Here is a 20,907-nt window from a genome sequence, read left to right as displayed (position 1 = left end):
TGTAAATTTAACTTCACGGAATTTTTGAATGTCATAATAATTAATAGAGCCCTAAGTTATTCAACCTTGGGTTTGAAACCAGGTCGCATCATTTATTAACTATCACCTTGGGGAAATCATTTAGTCTGCATAATGCAATCTGTTTCCTTCTCTGTAAGTGAGGGTAGCAATGCCCTACTTCATAGAGTCAATGTCAAGATGAAGACAATGCCTGATAGGTAGCAAGCACTTGGTTTCAGCCATTTTTTTTAAATCTATTTCTTTTCTCCTGAAAAAAACAGGCTAGAGTCACTATGTATTTCAGCTTTTGTAAATACCTTACCTATTTATTCATCTTTGTGTTATAGTTACAATTGTATCTAAAAATAAAATACAGCTTAAAAAATGTACCCTGTGTACATGGTGAAAACCACTGGTTTCTAAATGGTTGAGAATGTGTGGATCCACAGCAGGAAAAATTGCTTTATAAACGAAACTAACTGGGCAACTGGAGAAATTTGAATGCTGACTATATATTAGATAATAGCATTATAACACTAAAATTGTCTTAAGTTGGTAGTTGTATTGTGGATATGTATGTATAGTTTTACAAGAAATTGCCAAACTGTTTTCTAGATTGGTTGTACGTTTTATCAGCAATGTATGAGGAATTCAGTTTCTCTGCATCCTCACCAGGATTTGGTAGTTTGATTTTTTTATTTTATTTTAGCCATTCAGTAGGTATCTAATCATATCTTATTGTGGTTTTAATTCATATTTCCCTAATGGCTAATGCTGTTGAACAACTTTTAATGTACGTACTTATTTGCCATTTGTATATCCTCCTTAGTGAATTATCTGTTCATATCTTTTGCCCATTTTCTAATTGGGTTGTTTCTCTACTGTTGAGTTTAGAGAATTCTTTATACATTTTATATCCAAGTCCTATGTCAGATGGACTGGTTTTCGATATTTTCTCCCAATCTGTAGCTTCTCTTTCTTTCTTAAAGGGGTCTTTCACAGAGCTAAAAGTTTTTTTAATTTTGATGAAGTCCAATTTGTCAGTATTTTTCTTTTATAGGTTATACTTTTGGTGTCTTATGTAGGAACTCCTCACCTAGACCTATGTCTTGCAGATTTTTAAAAAGATTTCTCCTTAAAGTTTTTCATAATTTTACGTTTTACATTTAAATCTATACTCCATTAATTTTTGTTTAAGGTGTGAGGTTTAGACTGAGTATTTGTTGTTGTTTGTTTGTTTTTTGCCTATGGATATCCAATTGCTCCAGCAAAATTTATTGAAAAGACTCTCCATCTTGGGTGGGCTTTTTTTTTTTTTCTAACTATTTTTATTAGGAGAAAGAGTATAAATTGTGTCCTGCCTTTTGAAATTTAAGACCAAACTGTCTTCAGTTAACAAGCTGCGGCACTCCAGCAGTCTATGCAAAAGATTACAGGGAAGATGATGGTTTAGCAAAAAGAAAATAGTGATTAAGTCTGTGAGCCGACTGCTTATTTGTGTGATGTGGCCTAAGATGATGATAAGGAAGGAAGTTGATGTGAGGTTTGTGAAAGTTATAATACAGGAAAGGGCACGTTTATTGTATAACAGTTTTGAATTGGGTTTCAGACATCATATCATTTAATCCACTGATGGAAATGTACACATGATCCCAATGTCGCTTGTGTCTTGGTTATTCTAGACCTGGGACTTTCTAGTTTACTCGTCTCCCCTCTTGCCTTTATCATTCCTCAAGGATTATTTGCAGTAGTCCTTTGATAAATTGCTTTAAATTTGATTAAATTTAAAGGTGATTATTGCCATAATCATCATAGATTGATATTCAACCCACCTTGGGAATATGACAGGGTGGGGTTCTCCTTGGCTGTACATCTTGGGTTATCTGTGAACCCAGATCCAAAAACAATCCTGAGGTGAATGATGTCAGAGGGCAGTTAATGTGTAGTCAGTTCAAAAACTCTGAGACAAGAGGGAAGAGAGAAACTGCAGTGAACTGGTGGGAGGATGGAGATGCTGCTCAACACAGGCAGACACCGAGCAGGAAAAGAAGGAATAAAACATGAGTATGATGGAACACAGGCATCCCTTTCATTCTTTTCATGCTGCCTGCAGATTGGATGTGAAGCTTTAATGTGGAAGGTTCTCAGCAAACAGTTGCTATTGTCATTGTCATGGGGCTGTCACTCTCATCCTTATCATACTGGGATGTGATTTATCTGAACCTAGAGATAGGAATTCATCTGAAGCAGCTGTTCTATTCATGCATCTCGAGATTCAATTCTATATTAACTATGTTTATGCCACTCTTTCTGGTTAAGTATTATTTTCCTGAGTAGGAAAAATGGAAATCAGGGTTTGTATCCTAAGAACCTTAATGCTGAAAAGTTCCTTATTTCCTAGATGGAGGTCTCACAGCTACATAGTACTTGCTTTATTTTATTGTGTTGAGATGGTGTTTTTTTCTTGGCATGTGGGGCACTCTGCTTTCTTGTTCTCCTTAGATTCCTTTTCTATTCCTTCTTCTTTGCTGGTTCAAGTAGCCATTTAAATGTTAGACTTCAGTGCTCAGTCTTATCCCTATCAAGGGTTAGCATCCTTGTACACCGGTGATCATATTCATATAGGTTTCAAGTACCATCTTTATGTTAATCAATCTCAGATTTTCATCTGCACCTCTCCTCTGAGCACCGGACCTGCGTATCCGACTATTTGCTCAGCATCTTATTGTCTTGCAGTCCTCTCAAACTCATGATAGCTAAGGCCAAACCTACCTTTTCCTCACGCCTAGTTCTCCGTATTCCAAAACTCAGAATTATAGTACCTTCCCGCACTTGCTTAAGCCAAAGAAGCCTTGGAGTCATCCTTGGCTCTTCTCTTTCCTTACCGCACATACCCAAATCATTATCGTCTTGTTTATTTTATCTCCTAAATATCTCTTAAACCTCTTTGCTTTCCTTCCTATTTACTGTCATTCCAACTACCCAAAGATATTTTCCCTATTTTTGGACTTATCAGTCTTCCTGAATCTGCCTTTGTGTCTCTTATCCTTGAATTTCTCATCATTTTCTGGTTAAAATCATCCAGTGACTTTCATTGCTGTCATGAAACAAAAGTTCTTAACTTGGCCTACAGACCTACATGGGTTGCTTCTTGCTCAGCTTCCCAGCCTCACCTATCACCACTGGCCTTTCTAGAGACCAGTGCATTATGACCACAAATTGCATTCTTCCAAAGTTGATGGCAACTCTCTTCCCATCGGAGAGTCTTCACACATGCTGTTTCCTCAACATAGGACACTCCCACCATCACCCCCTTCCCCGTCTGGCTATGTCTGATCTGTTCATCTGAGAGCTCACTTCTCACCTTATTTGCTCCTGACGGCCCTTTCTTGGTCACGTCTTGCTATATGCTTGGAAATTTTTGAGTCTTGTGACTATGCTATTCACTTGGTATTATTGCCCAATACCTAACATGTAGTGGGCAATCGATAAGTGTTTGTTGAACTGTTTTGTGGCAGTAAGGAGAAATGGTATTGGCTCTCTCTTCACTCAGCTACTAAGACGTTGAGATGGATAGTCTATGCGGTCTTTAAGAAATTGGGTTCATTTTTGGTGACTATTAAGCTGTGTAATCAATAAAACCTAACAGGTAGATAATATCCAGAAAAAACTATAGAAAGCATTTCAGAAAAGAAACTTGAGAAAAAAACCTGAAGGTTTAAAAAGGGAAGATAAGGCATGGATTATAAATTAGGAGAAGGTGAAGAGAATCATGAAAGAGTAGTTAAAAAAATATCACCCTTATATTTATTAAACACTACAATTTTAATGTACTTTTGAGCCCATTGTTTTTATTGAGTCTCACAATGGGGATGTAGACGGAAAAATATCACTCCCATGTTACAGGATTCTGAGTCGAAGTAGATGAGGTGAGGTGACTGATCCAAGCTTATATACCAGCCGGACAGTAGATATATCCCAGAGTAGACACTTGTCGCTAGTTCTTAATCCAATGCTCTTTCCAACACACTGGCTATCCACAAAAGGGAAACTTACTCATGAGTTTGGCTGTCAGGCAGAGACATTAATGAGTTCCGTATTCCCCTTCTATGTGTCTGGGTCTCCCCTCCAAAGAGACCTTCTGGATCCAGGTCTCTGGAGTTATCTGTTACCCACCGAGGCCCTAGGTGGTGCTTTTGATGTGCTCTCCCTGTATTTATCTCCCAAGACTGAGACTAAGGGACTCTGGCTTGTTGAACTTACTTAATAAGTGATGTATATTTAATGAGTGGTTAGCGTATTTCAGGAGCTGTGCTATCCCCTGGACAAACAATATTGAGCAGGAAGACATTGCCCCTGCCCATATGACATTTTACAGTTGTGAGTGAGGGACAAACATTAAGTATTCATGCATGCAGATACCCACACATACATACATACACATGATTCTAAAATTGCAACTGTGATAGTTTCTACAGAGGAGAGTTACATGATGCTATGAGAGCAGAAAATAGCAGGATTTGATTAGGTCACAGGCCACAGAAAAGATCCCAGGTGAAATCTTATCTGAAGGAGAAGTAGGCATTAACCACATAAAACGGGTAAAGAAGCAAACCAGTTCCAATCTTTTCCAGCCTTGCAAACTTCTTTCGAACTTCAAAAAATTTCTCAGACCTCCCCAGGATGAGTCACTGATTTTTGTGATTGAGAAAAGATGTAGTGCTGTTTGTTAATCCAGTAACGACTCTAAATGGGTTTACAATTTATTAACCACTCAACATTTCTATACATTTAAACCATATCTCTTATTTTCATCGGATATTATGCATTGACTAGGGTTTCTGGGTGGGAATTATCAACCACCTGGGTTCAAGGAGCTGATTTTCCCGATTTCCCGACCAACTTTTCTTGGGATTTGGGAACAGAAAAGCGAAAAAAATTCCCCAGAACTGGCAGGAATTCCCAACTGGAAACCCTAGCAATAAATAGGAAAAATGTCTAAAAGATACATTGTGAGTAGTACGTTTATTTCCCATTGTGGGTTTTACTGGGTTCAAGGAGCCGACTTTCCTGATTTCCCGACCAACTTTTCTCAGGATTTGGGAAAAAAATTCCTGAGAGCGGGCGGGAATTCCCACCTGGAAACCCTAGACTGACTACAGGGACAATATGCTACAATGTGTGGCCTGTTTATACTCTTGAACTCCTTAACATTTGGTGCCTGTGGTTGTCTGTCTCTGAGCAAATTTGTGAGCATCGACCATCCGGAGAAGAGAAAGCAGGACCTTTCTTCTCCTCTCTTTGTTTCTCCCCTACTGGGTACATGTATTTTTCAGTGATTTCTTGGGAGATGTCAGTGTCAACCAGTCTCCAGTCCAATTTCAAGGGATGCATGGGCTGTGAAAGACTTAGTGTTGTTTAAGAATAAGTAATCTTGAAATGGGAACATTATATTAAGGAAAGAAAGAGCAAACATTGGCTATTGCAGTGGTTGGTCAAACTATCTCAGGAATACCCTATGATTCAGTGTAAGATTTTGTTCAAAAAAAAAAAAAAGTTCTCCTAAGAATATTGAAACATTCTGTAAAAACCAGATCCTGGAGTGCCGCTTGGGCTGGTGAAACTCTGGGAATAAAGTCCCAGAGTGGTGGAGTGTGTGTTTCCCACCCAAACAGAGCGGCTCTTACTTCTGCATAGAATGTCTAACCTCCCCCCAACCTTGAGCCCTCGACCTTCTGGCTTAAGCCTCAGCCTCTGCTCTTCCGTGAGGATATCACTGACCTTTTCAGAGACCCCAGGGCTCTTTCCAAGACCCCCAATATACAAAGATCCCCAATGTAACAGGACTGCATTACAATTGTCCTGTGGTCCTGTATGTTTCCTCACAATGCTGGGAGATGCTCAGGGTAACCGCTAATAGCTAGGTGCTCGATAAATGCTTGTGAAAGGAATTTGTTACTGCTCGTGGAACTGGGGTTATAACATAAAAATTACATGGTAACTTGGGAGAAAACTATAATTATGCCTAACTCCAAAGTAATGGGTAACCCTGCCATGATTTTAATTTAAGCTCCTGGGACATTTGTTATCCTAAAGGATAGAAAGTATTTGTAATCCGTTTTCATGAGTCTATGACAGGAAAACCGGCAGCTCTGGGGGAAGGAAGCACATATTTCTCCTCTTTACCTGTCACATAAGTAACATGTTGTTCCTAAGTGGCCGGCGGAGTTAGTGGTAGTGATGGAAATGCGGAAGGGATGACGAATGGCATCGGATTACAAACGTAGCGAGGCCCGCGACTCATTCACAAGGCTGGTTAAAACACATACACGTCTCAGCCACAAGGGGGCATCTTAGAACTATGATATTACGGAGAGATCCTTCAAAGACCAAACTGTTTGGACTATGGCCAGAAAAGAAAACAGAGCCGGTAATATGGGGGCGATTCGAACCGGGAAAGGAAGAAAGAGACTGTGACTTGCAGTACTTGCTGTGCGCATCTTTAAAATTTTGTTTCCCCTGGAAAAAAGGACAGGCACACAATGTACACACTCATACACAGCAACACCTCATCAAATGCACGCTTGTGTCACTCAGGAAGCCCCACATTGAGTCTGACGTTTCAAGCATGAGTTGGCAGTTTCCTCTGGTGGGCCTCACTTCCTTTGTACCTTTCGCAGTATGCTTTTTTAATAGGCTATTCAAGCATTGCCTTGGGGGGGTGGGGGTGGGTAATTTTACTTTATTTGGTTGTCACTTGACGGATTTACTTTCGAACCTAACCCTCTTATTAAATACTACTTTACTCTGCTTATAAAAATATACATATATACACATATACGTTATATATAACGTATTTTATATATTATAAAAACGTAATACATACTGATAAATCAGGGAACCAGTGCTTTCCATCATGCCTCGAATACAGTAGGTGCTCCATGTGTGCTTGCGGAACCGGACTGAAAGGAAACAGAGATAAAGTGTCCAGGAAAAGGAAGGGGCAGACTTAGCAGCAGAGCAAAAATTCAACATAGAGTGGGGAGTCATAGGGGGTCATAGACTATTCAACACAGTGGAGGAGGGCAAAAAGTCACAAGGGAGAAAGAACGCTGACTTCTCTTCCCTTTCTTGGAATAAACTTGCTGTGTCCAGAGATCAGTGAAATTCAGGATCCCGCCTCCGATTTTGATTCAAACTATCACCATGTCCACGTCCTTCTGGTGATTTGAATACCAATCCTTCTAACTTGATTGTGAAACACTGGGAAAAATAAGGGTATCGTGGAGGCGATTGCGAGAAGGCAAAGTTTATGAGAACAAACATGCTGTTTGAACTCTCATATTTCCAGTACCTTGTATACAGTAGGAATATAATAAAGACTGATTACAAATCCAGCCTGCCCTCCAAAAGTCCGAGGTAATCACTGAAACACGTGAATGTAGGGAATTACTGAAGTAATTAAAAGGAAATGTTATTTATAGTAAACCATTTATATACTACATAAAATATAGTTTTTGTGAAGTATCTAAGAAGCCAAAATTACATTTTAGCAAAATCACCTTTTCTCAGACCCACACTAAGCTAAAAACTATGAATATAGGGCAAAGGGTACTGTATCATCCTGCTTTAAAAAACTTATAACTTAGTGGGAAAAGATTGCATGTCCATAAAATGAGTTCAACGATGTACGGCAAAAATAAATTCTGTAGAATTTCCCAGGAGGGAGAGATCTTTTTGTTGATGTTGAGGAGGAGGCTGACATTGACCTGGTCCTTGGAAGGTGAGCCGTACCTAGATAAAAACAGGAGGTGGAAGCATTCTTGGAGCGCAGAGCCAGGAAACAGATGCAGAAAGGTGTAGTCAGGAAAGTGTGCTGGGAGGAGAGTGGACAGACCGGAAGTTCATGGAGGGTGTGGTGGGAGATAAGACTGAGATGCAGATGGTACCGAGCGTGAGGACTCCTGGGAGCCAAGCTCAGAGTCTGTTCTTTACCCCAGAGACACTGAAGGTCTTCGAAGAGGGTAATGACCTGGTAGAGGTTGAACTTTTGAAAGATTATGCAGTGTATGTTGGCTTGGGTATGATGAGAGATTTAGATGGTCTTCTATTTTGTTTTCAAAACAAAAAACACCATGAAATACAATCTGTAGCTATGATGCATAAATAAATGTTCAAACAATAGATTTATCACCTGTACATGAAATGATGAATGCATAAATACAATGTGGCATATTCATACAATGAAATATTATTTGGCAATAAAAATAAATGAAATTCTCATCCATACTACAACATGGATAGACCTCGAAAATATTATACTAATTTAAAGAAGCCAGACACAAAAGACCAATATTGTATGATTCCATTTACATGGAAAGTCCAGAATGAGCAAATCCATAGAGACAGAAAAGAAATTAAGGTTGCCAAGGTTTTGGGGAGATTGTGCAGAAGTGGAGAGTGACAAAAGGTACAGGGTTTCTTTTGGAGGTGATGAAATATTCTAAAGCTGATTGTGGTATGGTTAGACAAGTCTGTAAATATACTAAAGCCATTGACTTCTACACTTCAAAAGGGTGAATTATATCTCAATAAGACTATTTATTTCCAAAAGAAAAACACCTGCTGCAATATCATAGTACACACTGGAAAGGACTTCAACATGGCATCTAACGTATTTGGTCAATTAGATGTAGTTCATCAACTAATTCATTGAGCACCTATCACATGCTAACATTTGGATATGATGTTATGAGAGCTCTGAGGAAGGGCACTCAGCTCAAGCTGGATCAGAGAGAGTTCCCTGGGGGAGACAGTGCCGAAGCCAAGTTGAATGGTAGTCAGGCATTAGCATGGAGGTCTTCCACAGCGTGAGTGATGTTGTTTGCGGGAAATTTGTGCAGGGAGGTCAAAAAGGCTTGGTATAATTGGCATAAAAAGTACCAGATTGAAGGGGCAGGAGATATAGCTAAAGATGTAAACATAGCGTGGAAGTACCATGCTGCATAGACTGGACTTTATGCTGTAGCTTCTGGGACGCCACTGAAGTGTTTACCCCAGAAACTGACATACTCGTAGTGTTTGTGTTTTGAACAGCTATCTCTGTACATGGGGAAGAGAGATTCAACGGGGGCTATGTTGACAGAAGGGGCCAGGGAGGAGACCAAAATCCGGAAGAAAGAGATGCTTGAGAGTCCGAAAGAGGGGAGTGGTAGGGATCATGGGTGGGGAGGAGAGAAAGGGTTCCCAAAATGTTGAGGAGGAGAAATGAGGCAAACTTGATTTGGCTCAGATGTGTAAAGTATAAGGAGGATAAAGGAGAGGTGGAGATCGAAAGCTGGTATTCTGGTTGATGTGCTGAGGTAGAAGGAGGCACTGTTAACTGTGATAAGCTTGCAGGAGATAGAGTTGCCCTGGGAGAAACAGAATGAGCTGAGTTCTAGATCTGTTGATTTTGAGGGATGTCCAGCAGGAATTGCTGAATTTTGAATCTGAAGCTTAAGGATAGGAGGTCATTGAAACCATGAGAGCAGATTAAATCACCCAGACTAACATATAATACTATTTATTGGTTGATAACGTTTATTACATACCTCCTTTGTGTTTATGTGTATTACTTATTTAATCTCCCCCCCCCAAATCTATTCAGTTGAAACTCTTACCCCATTTATGTAGAAATTAGAGATTTGAAATAACAGTTTCCACAACCTTTTTACCCTCATCTACCTACCTGCCCTGTGTACTTGGTCTACTACGAATGAAAGTGATTTTTTTCGGAGTACCATCTCCCTACTTGTGTACTAGATCTCATCCTTGCTACCTACTAATTGTTTCAACAATTGTCCCCTCTCTCTGTCCATGATAAAAATTTTCCTTCCTACTGGATCATTCTTATCAGCCTATATTCTGATGTTCTTTCTTCCGGTGCAAACAAAACCAAAAACAAAACTCTCTCTTGATCCCATTCTGCCTTCTAACTCACATCCCATTTTTTGTTCTTCCTTTTACATCTCCAAAGAGTTGTCTGTACGCATTGTCTCTAGCTTCCCTATTCCAGTCTTGTTTGACTCACTCCAGCATGGCTTTATGGCTTCTAGTCTGCCAAGACTGTTCTTAACAAAGTGGCCAAAAACCTCCACTTGGCTAAAGGCAGCAATCAGCTCTCAGCTCTCATCTTATTTGACCTGTCTGCAGCATCTGACTCAGTTGATCTCCCCCTCCTTTTCGCCACTTGCTTTGGAGGCTACCACGCTCTCTTGGTTCTTCTCTTGCCTCCCTGGTCACTCCTAACTTTCTCTTGCTTATTCCTCCTCATATCCCTGAGCTCATTCTGGCATTCCTGATTGCCTATGTATGTGACTGTTCTTCAAACTCTTGTTGAAATGGTTCTTACATCTTAGGGTTCTGTATTAATAAATCAATTAAAATCTTTAATATGTATACGTATGTAGTTGCATGAGAGTCATGATTTTACTTTATGGAAAATGATACCTTAGCAGCATTGTGTCTTAACAGACTATATGGGAATTGTGATCAAAGCAGAATTCATTTGCCTTCAATCTTTAATGGAATTAATTTATAGAAGTCATATATGCTTATAAAGTAATTCTACAGAAGCCAGCAGGCTTAGAGATCTTAAACCCTGGAACGATCATGATGTCCAACCCCTTACTTTAAAATAAAAACAATATTAATGTTAAAGAAAACTTTTCAGTTTTTTTTTTTAGTCACAAGGACAACTTAGTTATGAGCAGATACCAAAGTTTTATGACAGTCTCGCATGCAAAGGAAGAGGCCTTTAGGAGGCTAATTCAAAGGTTTATTCTCAGTAGGGGTATTTTATAGGAAAAGAGAACATTTTTATAATCCTTGTAAGCTCAAGTCCATAAATAAGCTCAGGTTGGCAGCAGGCAGAGAGTGCTCAAATGGCGAGGTAGAGAACGACATTCCTTGAACTAATCTCAGTCCCATTAAACATCGATCAGCAAAGGGCTTATGTATTTTATCAGGAACGCTAATTTCTTCCCAGGAAGACGTTCTTTCCAAGCCCAGGTCCAAGACAGTTTTTTGTTTACCCTAGTCTTAGAGTTTAGTGTAAGTATAAGAAAGTACACGAAAGTTCTGAATTTTCCTTGGCTTCTTTGGTGCTTTCAAATACACCTATCAAATTTCAAATACGTTTAAAGATTTTCTCTTTCGGGTCCCCAAGCACACACTAGTCCAACTAGCTAAAAGGTCCACAATTAAACAAACAAACAAAAAGCCCTTTTCTTGCTCCTGTGCTTCAGTTCCTTTCTTCAGAGTGGACTCTTGCTGTCAGTTTCTTGTGTATTTCTTGTATATGTTCTGGGCACAGAGGAGAAGGCTCATCTGAAACCTTTATTTATCTTTCTCCTTCTCAACTCTAGAGATGACCCCCTGCCACCTTACCACAGGTGAATGCCCAATGAGATCCAGATGGAGGAAGAACAGGTAGGACAATTTCTCCCCGCAGTGTGGCTTGTCACTACTCAAAGTGAAAAAGCGAAAAAGATGGGCTTATCTGGCTCTTTTTTATTTTTCCCCCTTCAGGAAACCAGCCACACAGCATTTTCTGGTGGAGCGAGAGGAAAAACCAAGAGAGATGACTTGAGAATCCCCACTTGCACAGGACATGGCACCCTCCATTAGAGGCTCAGAGATCTGGGCAGAGGAAAGCCTCGATAACCTCTCAGGAAGCCTGAAATGGCCATTTGCAAAGACCTGAAGGAACATTAAGACTGGGGCTCTTTTATCTTTCTCAGAAGGTGAGGTGCTGCGGGGCAGGCAGGGGAGTGAGGGTGAAGGGAGGGGAGCGGAGGATGGGGAAGCCCATAAGAGGAAGGGAAAAGGGATGCCGTGGTTGGGAGTCTTCCCAGAACCTGTGTAACCTCTGAGGCTGTTCTCACGGGAGCCCAAAGGACATGGTATAACTCCAGGTCAGCGCGGATTTGAAACTTTTGAAGGCCTGGGATCACCCTCTCATTTGGAACTCCAATCCCATATGCTTTCAAAATACTAGAATGTACTGATTTTCCACATTATCGAAATATGTTTTTCCCCCCCATAAAACATCGGGTGTATTTTTATAATTCTGCGTTTGAAATCGATGGCTGTAAGTCACTTTAAATTTTTTTATTGCCTTGCTTCATAATCATGTTTACTTGAGATTTCTTGCAAAGTGAGAAAATCTGATCTGTAGATTTTTTTTTTCAAATGCGAACATATTGATGAATAGTAAATGTAATGACAGATGAGTTTTACATACGAGATTTGGTACAAGATTTAATTAGACATTTATTAATTGCACATCTGTAGCTTTATTTTTAGTTTACAGCAAAATCTCCCCCACCCCCCTAGGTCTGTCTCAAGCATTTGTGCAGACAGCATTGTTCAAGCTCATTGGCCCTACGCCCTGTTTCTATGGCGCCTAATGGAGAAAACAGCTCTCAGTCCTCTGGCTTGAAGATTAGAGCTGCTTTCTGGAACTGTTGTGAAAAATTGCCTATTCCTTCATGAGAATTCAGTATGATGTCCATCCAGGGAAGATGGGATACAATGGAAAGAGGCAGCTCTGCCCCTAACATTTTGGGGCCACGGGCCCCTTTGTTAGTCTGGTGAAGCTCACGGATCCCTCCTCAGAATAAAGTTTTAAATGCACAAAATAAAATAGGTAGGGTTAAAAAGGAAATCAATTGCACTGAAATACAGTTAGCAAAAAGACTAAATTTGTGATATAGTAACACATGTGTGTATTACTGTATTAAATGACAAGGTCTAGCTGTGGGCCAAATAACTACCATAATTCAAAGCAGCAATAAGTATAAACAATATTTTGAGATATCAACACTTACTGGGCTCTGATATGAAAATATGTGTTGTTTCTATGGGTGGCAGTCACAGATTCCGACACTACTATTAGGGTTTGTTGCTTATTTTTGCAATGGAGGTAAATGCTACATTTTAATTAGAGGTTGATGAAATTGAGCTGTATCTATTTTCTCCACTGAATTCACAGAACCCCTGAATTCTATCCATGGTTGTGAACCTCAGCTTAAGATCAATGGAGGGTGAAGTATGCTCTACTTTCAGGAATTATTATGTGTGAGGATTACAGACACCAACAGACGATCAGCCTGAAAGATGTTAACGCTGCGTCTCTGGATCTCTCCACCCAGAACCGCTGCCGCCAACTCTCCTGACGTAGCATCAGTTAGAAAGTAAGTGCCCTTGAGTATGTAAGATCTTCAAAGTGATTTCCAATCTCCAGTTCAAGTCCAGTGCTATGACTCTGAATTGTACTTTCCATTCTCTGGGCAAATGACCTCCAGCTAGCTCTCCTGAGCTACCCTACTTTAGAAGATTTTAATTTCCTCCTAAAATTTATCTCATCTTTAACTCTCAAGTTCCCATTTCAGACCATACCACCACTAACTTACCTTCTCATCCATCCATCCACTTAAACATACCTTTAATAATGACACCATGCTATAAGGGTATTAATGTGTAACATGTCTTCTTTGTTCATAATCTCATATTGGGAAATTTCTACATTAGTGCAGAGGATCATATCTATGATAGAGCCCTCCTCAGAAGTTTCTAAGATAATTAAATCATTTCACATAAGACCAATCTGTGAAATATGCAGGTTATTCTTGGCTTCTAGTCCTCAGATCTGAAGTGTCTAATTCTTGATAGTGAAATTCGCCAGTCCACATGTAAGATGACACTTGTTTCCATGGTTGCTCATTACCCCTTTTTTCCCTTTCTCCTTTCTCGAATGAAGGTGGATCAGCGACCTGTACCGCCTGTCTGCTTTGTCAGAAAACAATAATGACTCTATCTGCTGTGTCTGTGAGGGGTTCCTTCATGTTCTAGGCCTACGCATAACCAACCCTTCAGAACTCTCATGTGGGGAGCCAGCTCCACGGAAACACTGAGCAGTGGCTTAAATTATGACACTTGAATTGTAACACTTGAAGCAAATGTTGTTTCTTCCCTTTTTGCAATGAATCACATCTCCCCTAGTCCATGCACACCTTGCCCTTCTGGCCACACAGAGTAAAGTCAGCAACTGGAGGGCCCAGAATCCAGAGCAGCACCTGCCAAAGGAGAAGTCCTTGGTCATAGAACAGCTGAGCATTATTTTTGTATATCCAGAGGTTCCCACAATGTATGGGTGAGGGATCCCCTGCTCCTGCACCTCACCACTGTGGTGGGGTTCTGAAAATCTGGTGCTCACAACACTATTGCCCTGACTCTCTCCCCCATCCAAGGGCATAGGCTGCGCAGTTCAGAATGCTGAGGCTCCATCTGTCTCTCTTAGTTCATCAGGCACTTTGGTGACCAGTAAACCTTGTCAAAACCAGGCTCTCTGTTGTCTAGTCCACTTGGGCTGGCCCAAGAGTCCATTTTCTCTTTTCAATTGGCTTCCTAAATCCAGATAGAGATCATATGCAAGTATTTCACTGCTTGATCTTGGCAGTTCACACAGACCTTTTTGTTTTATATAACACTGATCACATTGAGTCCTTACAGTTGATTTCAATGCCAAGTTGTCTTGATATAGATTTTCTAAAAGACAAATGAATGATGTCACAAATCATACCTAGGTAAAGGATTCAAAATGAAACATAGACCAATGGATTTTAATATTACAGAGTATGACAAGTTCATTGATGTGGTTTAAGAAACTACAGCTTGTCGAGTTTAGGTATAGTATTTAAGAAAACCCACAATTATCTAAAAAGGATATTAAAATACTCCTGTTTTTTCAAATACATTTCTGTTTGAGGCTGAATTTTCTTCATATACGTTAATTGTGGCAACATATTGCAATGGGTGGAAAGCAGCAGCAGATCTGAGAATCCAGCTATTTTCGGTTAAGCCAGACGTTAAGAGATTTGCCAAAATGTAAAACAATGCCACTCTTCACACTATTTTTGTTTTTGAATATATACTTATTTTTCATTAATATATTATTTATGTTAACGCACAATTTCGAATTGGCATTTTTATTTACTTTATTAGTTTCAAGTGTAGAAAATAACATAATGATTAGACATTTACACCCCTCACAAAGTGTACAACCCATCTGAGATCGTACGTAGCTATTACACTACCATTGACTATATTCCCTTCAAATTGGCATTTTTAAATGAATTAATAAATATTTAAAATTTTTCTCAGTTTTAATTTCTAGTCAAGTCATTATTGATAGAGAACTCAATATGTCTTTGGGGATCTTCAATCATTTTTCATAATGAAATGGGGTCACAAGACACAAAAGTTTGGGGACTGCTATGGAGGAATGCACATGTGACAGGAAGGAACAGGAGCCAAACACATACAGCAGAATGCTTAGGAGACCTTTCCTAGTCACAGCTGAGAACAGAGGAATGAATCATACATTCCATCATACATCTGATGTTTTCTTTCTCAATAATTCTTGTGGTTAAAGTGGCCCAGGCTGAGTGTGACTGTGAGTTAAAAGCTGGAGCCCAGAAAAACAGAAGGAAGAAAAAAGACTATGCTCTCAAATTTCCTTTGCGTCTATCCAGCAAATTTTCTCCCGCTGGATGCAGCAACCATTTAAGCAATGTGCCATTGACCCTCATGCACTTTAGCAAACTAGAGTTGAGTTCATCCCCAAGGCACCAGTCTAGTCCTGTGTCATGTGTGCCACCCTGTTTCCCTTTTGCTCTCTTTCTGTTGTCTCACTGCAGGTAGTGTCATTTACACATTCTTTAGAAACTGTCATTTTAACACTTGTCTGGGTGGCTTTCCTCGGCAACCACACACTATAAAAAAAAAGAAGCCATTGTGGTGGAAAACAAGCTAGATGATGCATAGAACTGTACACATAGGAGGCACCACCTTCTCGCTGTTAAACCAGATTAATTGAACTTTGGTGATCGTATACAGTAGTCCCCCCATTATCTGCAGGGGACATGCTCCAAGGCTCATGGTGGATGCCAGAAATTGCGAATAGTCCTGAACCCTCCATATACTATATTTTTTCCTATAGGTACAATACCTTTTCACTTACGGGAGAATTTAACCGCCCTCGTTGGCATATCCTAGTTGCCAGCATCACTACTCTTGCACTTTGGGGCAACTATTAAGTAAAATAAGGGTTCCTTGAACACAAGCACTGGCTATGGCGACAGTTGATCTGATAACCGACATGGCTACTAAGTGACTAACGGGTGGGGAGTGTATACAGAATGGATATGTGGACAAAGGGATGATTCATGTCCCGGGTAGAATGGAGCAGGATGACGTGCGATTTCTTCACGCTACTTAGAATGGCACACAAATGGAAACTTATCAATTATTTATTTCTAGAATTTTCTATGAAATATTTTCAGACTGTGGTTGACTGAAAATGACTGAGACCACAAAAGGTGAAACTGTGGACAAGGGGGGACTACTGCATAAGGGGCCTATAACAGCATCACCTTCGTTGTCTCAAATAGCCACTGAGACCCTCAACTTACATGTTTTTGAGGAAAAGCACTTGTGTGATTGAGATGTGAGCTGAACTAGCTGTTTTTTTTTTTTTTTCATATTTATTTGAAAAACAACCGACAGACAAACTATGGTTATTGGTATTTGGCAGCAATTTTCTTGAAAATGAATTGAGTGAGACTACACTGGAATATATTCATATTGAACATTGGCTTTTTAAACCACATTAGTGTTGGGCACACATAATTTCACTCTGCAGAAGTACTTGTCACTTTGTTCGTAAGTCTGATTTGGCCGAACCAAATCATGATGCAGTGATGGGCACACAGGAAACCCATACTAATATATGACAACAAAGCCTTGCATTATTTCCGAGGGGAAATATTAGTTCTTGAAGAAAAAACAATATGTAGGACAAAAACATGTAATTTTATTGGCCTCTGTGCCAATAAAATTTTTTTTATGTGTCTAGCAGATAAGGTAGGCTATGAAAGCAATTCATAAATAGACACGGATTTTTAGTAGTTCGTTCTTTCAACAAATGTTTAGCAACTGCCAAGTACTGGAGTTACATATTTCAGTGACACTGGTTTCTGCTTAGTTGCTCGAGAGAGGCAGATTTATAAAATACAGGCATAACTCATTTTATTACATTTTATTATGCTTCATAGATGTTGAGTTTTTTTAACCAATTGTGGGGACAGAGTCCAGAGAGCAATTTCCAGGCTCTCGGCCTCACATGGAAAGGTGCTGGCTCGGGTAATAGATGCCTGTCAGCTGTGGCTAGTTGGCCGTCTGCTGTAACCAGTTAGCCAATTAGCCACTGATATAACTGCTGCGGCTATGCTGGTTGGGGAGTCAGTCGGTTGGCAGGCAGAAAAGCAGACAGCAGGTCGCATGTCGTGTGGCTCCAGCCTCCAGTGAGACTATAGTGATATGACTCCCCTACCTATGGCCCCGTGGGTGTTCCTTTTGGCTTCACCATATCCTGTGGGGAGCAGGAGCTGAGACCCTGCATGCCACCCTGCATGACACCAATCCAAGGCAAGACCCCCCACCAACCCAAAAGATTACAACTCGCTTTATTGTGGTGGTTGGGGACCAAATCCACAATATCTCCAAGGTATGCCTGTAACTATAATCCTGGGTAACGAGTGCTGTAGATAAGTGCAACCAGAACACAGAAGGAGTATTAATCCTTTCTTCTGGGTGTTTGCAGGCCTGAGTAACCGGGGCAGTGTAGGGACGGAGTCCCAGAAAGCAGTTTCCAGGTTCTCCGCCTCACGAGGAAAGGTGCTGGCTTGGTTGTTAGATGGCCATCAGCTGTAATCAGATGGCCATCAGCTGTAACCAGTTAGCCATTAGCCACTAATATAACTGCCGTGGCTATGCTGGCAAGGCGGTTGGCAGAGAAACGGACAGCGGATTGCGCTAGCAAGTGTGGTTAGCAAGTGGATTGTGGAGTGCGGATTGTGTGGATCCTGCTTCCTACATCTCCAATCCAGCCACCAGAGAGAATATAATGGTATGAACCTATTATGCATGGGTCCATTGGTGTTCCTTTTTGGCTTCACCATATCCTGCATTCTTGTGTGGGGAGTGGAAGCTGAGTCCCTGCATTACAGGCGGTAAACTGGACTTGAGTTTGAGGGAGTTAAAACTCTTGAACAGTCCCACAAAGCAGACATACAGGTACCAGTTTAGGAGCAACCGCAGATGTCACTATTTCCATCGCAGACTCAATGGATGCTGACCGTAGGCCTGTTATAGCTTGAGGTGCCAAGCAAGCTGAGCTATATTAGGGTTGCCAAACTTTACAAGCCAACTGGTGATCCTTTTGTAGTGGTGGAAGGAAGCTGTTTATCTCATTATGCTGCAGCAATTTCCCCTCACTGTCCCTTTGTGGACTGGCTCCCAGTATGAAAGCTCCCTATGTAAAACCAGTCCAGGATTTTGACGTAAGATCACCTTGTGTAGGAAGAGAATTGTTCCTCGCTGCCTCAGCCAACTGGCTTCTTGAAATCTGAAGGCTAACTCGTGGTTCTTTAATATTTTCGTATCAAAGATGTGACTCTTGTTATTCATGCCTATCATGAACTATAAGAGTTTAGTGGTTACCAGAGGGTAAGGGGGCAGGGGGTGGTAGATGGGGATCAAATATATGGTGATGGAAGGAGAACTGATTCTGGGTGGTGAACACACAATGTGATATATAGGTGATGTATTACAGAATTGTACACCTGAAACCTATGTAACTTTACTAACCATTGTCATTATATATATATATATATATATATATATATATATATATATATATACATATACATATACATATATATATATAGTATCTTTGTATTATATATGTATATAGTACCATATATATATATATATATATATATATATATATATATATATATGGTATCTTTGTCTTCAGCCAGGAGTGTGGCTGACTGTCAAGACAATTGTGCTAAGTGGCAGCAATAGCCACCTCCTGTGTGACCAGTAGCTACCCCATAAATAGATGATTATGAAGAGTCTGTCATTATGAAGAGTCTGACAAATAGAAGTAAAAAGGTAACTGTGATGGTTCATTTTATGTGTCAACTTCACTAGGCCATGGTATTCAGATATTTGGTCAAACACATGTCTAAATGTCACTGTGAATGTATTTTTTTTTTTTATATGAGATTCATATTTAAATCAGCTGACTTTGAGTAAAGCAGATTGTCCTCCCTAATGTAGGTGGGCCACATCTAATCAGTTGAAGGCCTTAAAAAAATAAAAAAAGATAGAGGTGCCCAGAAGAGGACTGCTTTTGGACCCAAGCTGCAACACCAACTGTTCTCTGGATCTCCAGCCTGCCACTCTCCCCTACAGATTTTGGACTTGCCAACCTCAACAATTCTGAGCCAATTCCTTAAAACAAATTTCTCTATCTACATACCCATCCTACTGGTTTTGCTTCTTTGGAGAACTCCAATACAGTAACACACCACAATTTTGAAAAATGAGGTAAGAGACGGTAATTCTGAGGAGAGGCTTAGAAAATCTGCACAAAGAACATGATTTAATCTGCTCAATCCCAGGGCATGCAAATACCTTATGAACTTTTCTGCCCTTTAATTGTCTGGGGCCCTGTTGCATTCGTGTTCTCATAGCTGCCCAGCGACTTCTTTCACCCCCACACCCTCATTTTCCTCCTTTTCCTAGATCCATTTAAGTTCATTTAAATTCAAATATATATGTGCCTCCCAAATATGTTATAGAATTGTTTGTAAGATTTCATAAAGAGCAAGTATTGGGAAACTCACGAAATTACTAACAAAAGCTTTTTTGGGGGGTGGGGGGAGGAGAATCAGGTGAAGGAAATGGACATTACAAGAGGAAAGCTATGAAGCCTTCTGGATCTTTGGTTGCAATTGCTGCACTCTTTACTGTTAGAAAGCTTTTTACACTCATGATCTGCTACCCTCAGGTCTAGAATGGACTCATTTTCCATGGGAATTTTGAGAATCACATTCCTAAGAGAAATACACTTTCCTAATGGTTCCAGGGGGCTCTCAGAGCAATCCATAAGTCCTAGGCTCTCAAGCACTGGATTTCCTATTCCTGAGATTACCTGGGAGAAATGAAGACCAAGGGGGACCAGCAACTGGAGGCAGAGATGGTTTCCTGGGATCAGACTCCATATGTCATAACGAGGCTTGGAAAGGTTTCCGAGGGGCAGGATACGAGTAAGGGGAACTGGGGAGAGGTTAGACCAGTCAAATGTAGCTTCTGCATTAAAGACCTTCATTGACAACCCAAGAAAGAAGGAAATATAAACGATGTCCATTAATTGTAGTCAAAACACAGTTTTGGAGTTGGATTTCAGCCATGCCTCAATGATTGTCCATGAGATTCCTAGCAAGGCTCTGTCCTTATGCTGAAATTAGGGTTGAAAACAGACTTCAACAGTCCTCAGAACCTTTGCTTCCAATTTCCTCACTTTGAATGTGAGCTGCCTGTCCCAACACATAGAATGCAGCCAGGTGTCTCTGTTACATATCTCAGCTCACAAAAACGTATGTGCAAAATAAATACCTTTATTTTTCTGTAACTGTAATTATTATTTTGGGTCTCCATCCACGTAGGTGGGAGAAATTTAATTGCAGTGAAGTCAGGATTGGCTTGACTTGGACGCCAATAAGGAAGACTAATTGCATCTTTAGTCATCTGCCTGAGCTTAACAGCCCAAGGCGCTGGGAGGGCCCCATCTGATCCGATGCCATCTATCCTCACAGCACCCTCTGAAACAGCCGTCTCTCTGTCTGCTCCTTGGTTGTTATTCTGTCCTTTCTGCTATGGACACATTCGTATCCCTCTCCACATGGCCTTGCAGGCTGGGAGGCTTTCTCTTGTTCCACTGATATTCCTGTT

The 20,907-nt window shown here is 40.4% G+C and overlaps 1 long non-coding RNA gene across 1 annotated transcript; it reads left to right on the top strand.

Annotated features, from left to right (window-relative positions):
* The first annotated feature begins 11,406 nt into the window (after nt 1-11,406).
* LOC141573070 (uncharacterized) lies at nt 11,407-19,503 on the top strand. Its single transcript, XR_012498639.1, has 4 exons — nt 11,407-11,472; nt 11,572-11,786; nt 13,037-13,238; nt 19,231-19,503. It is a non-coding gene; the product is annotated as an uncharacterized LOC141573070 (long non-coding RNA).
* The last annotated feature ends 1,404 nt before the right edge of the window (nt 19,504-20,907 follow it).

Source organism: Rhinolophus sinicus, linkage group LG09 (genome assembly GCF_036562045.2).
Source record: "Rhinolophus sinicus isolate RSC01 linkage group LG09, ASM3656204v1, whole genome shotgun sequence".
Lineage (NCBI taxonomy): Eukaryota > Metazoa > Chordata > Mammalia > Chiroptera > Rhinolophidae > Rhinolophus > Rhinolophus sinicus.
Note: the sequence above shows the minus strand (reverse complement) of the source record. Positions and strands in the feature narration are given on the sequence as shown.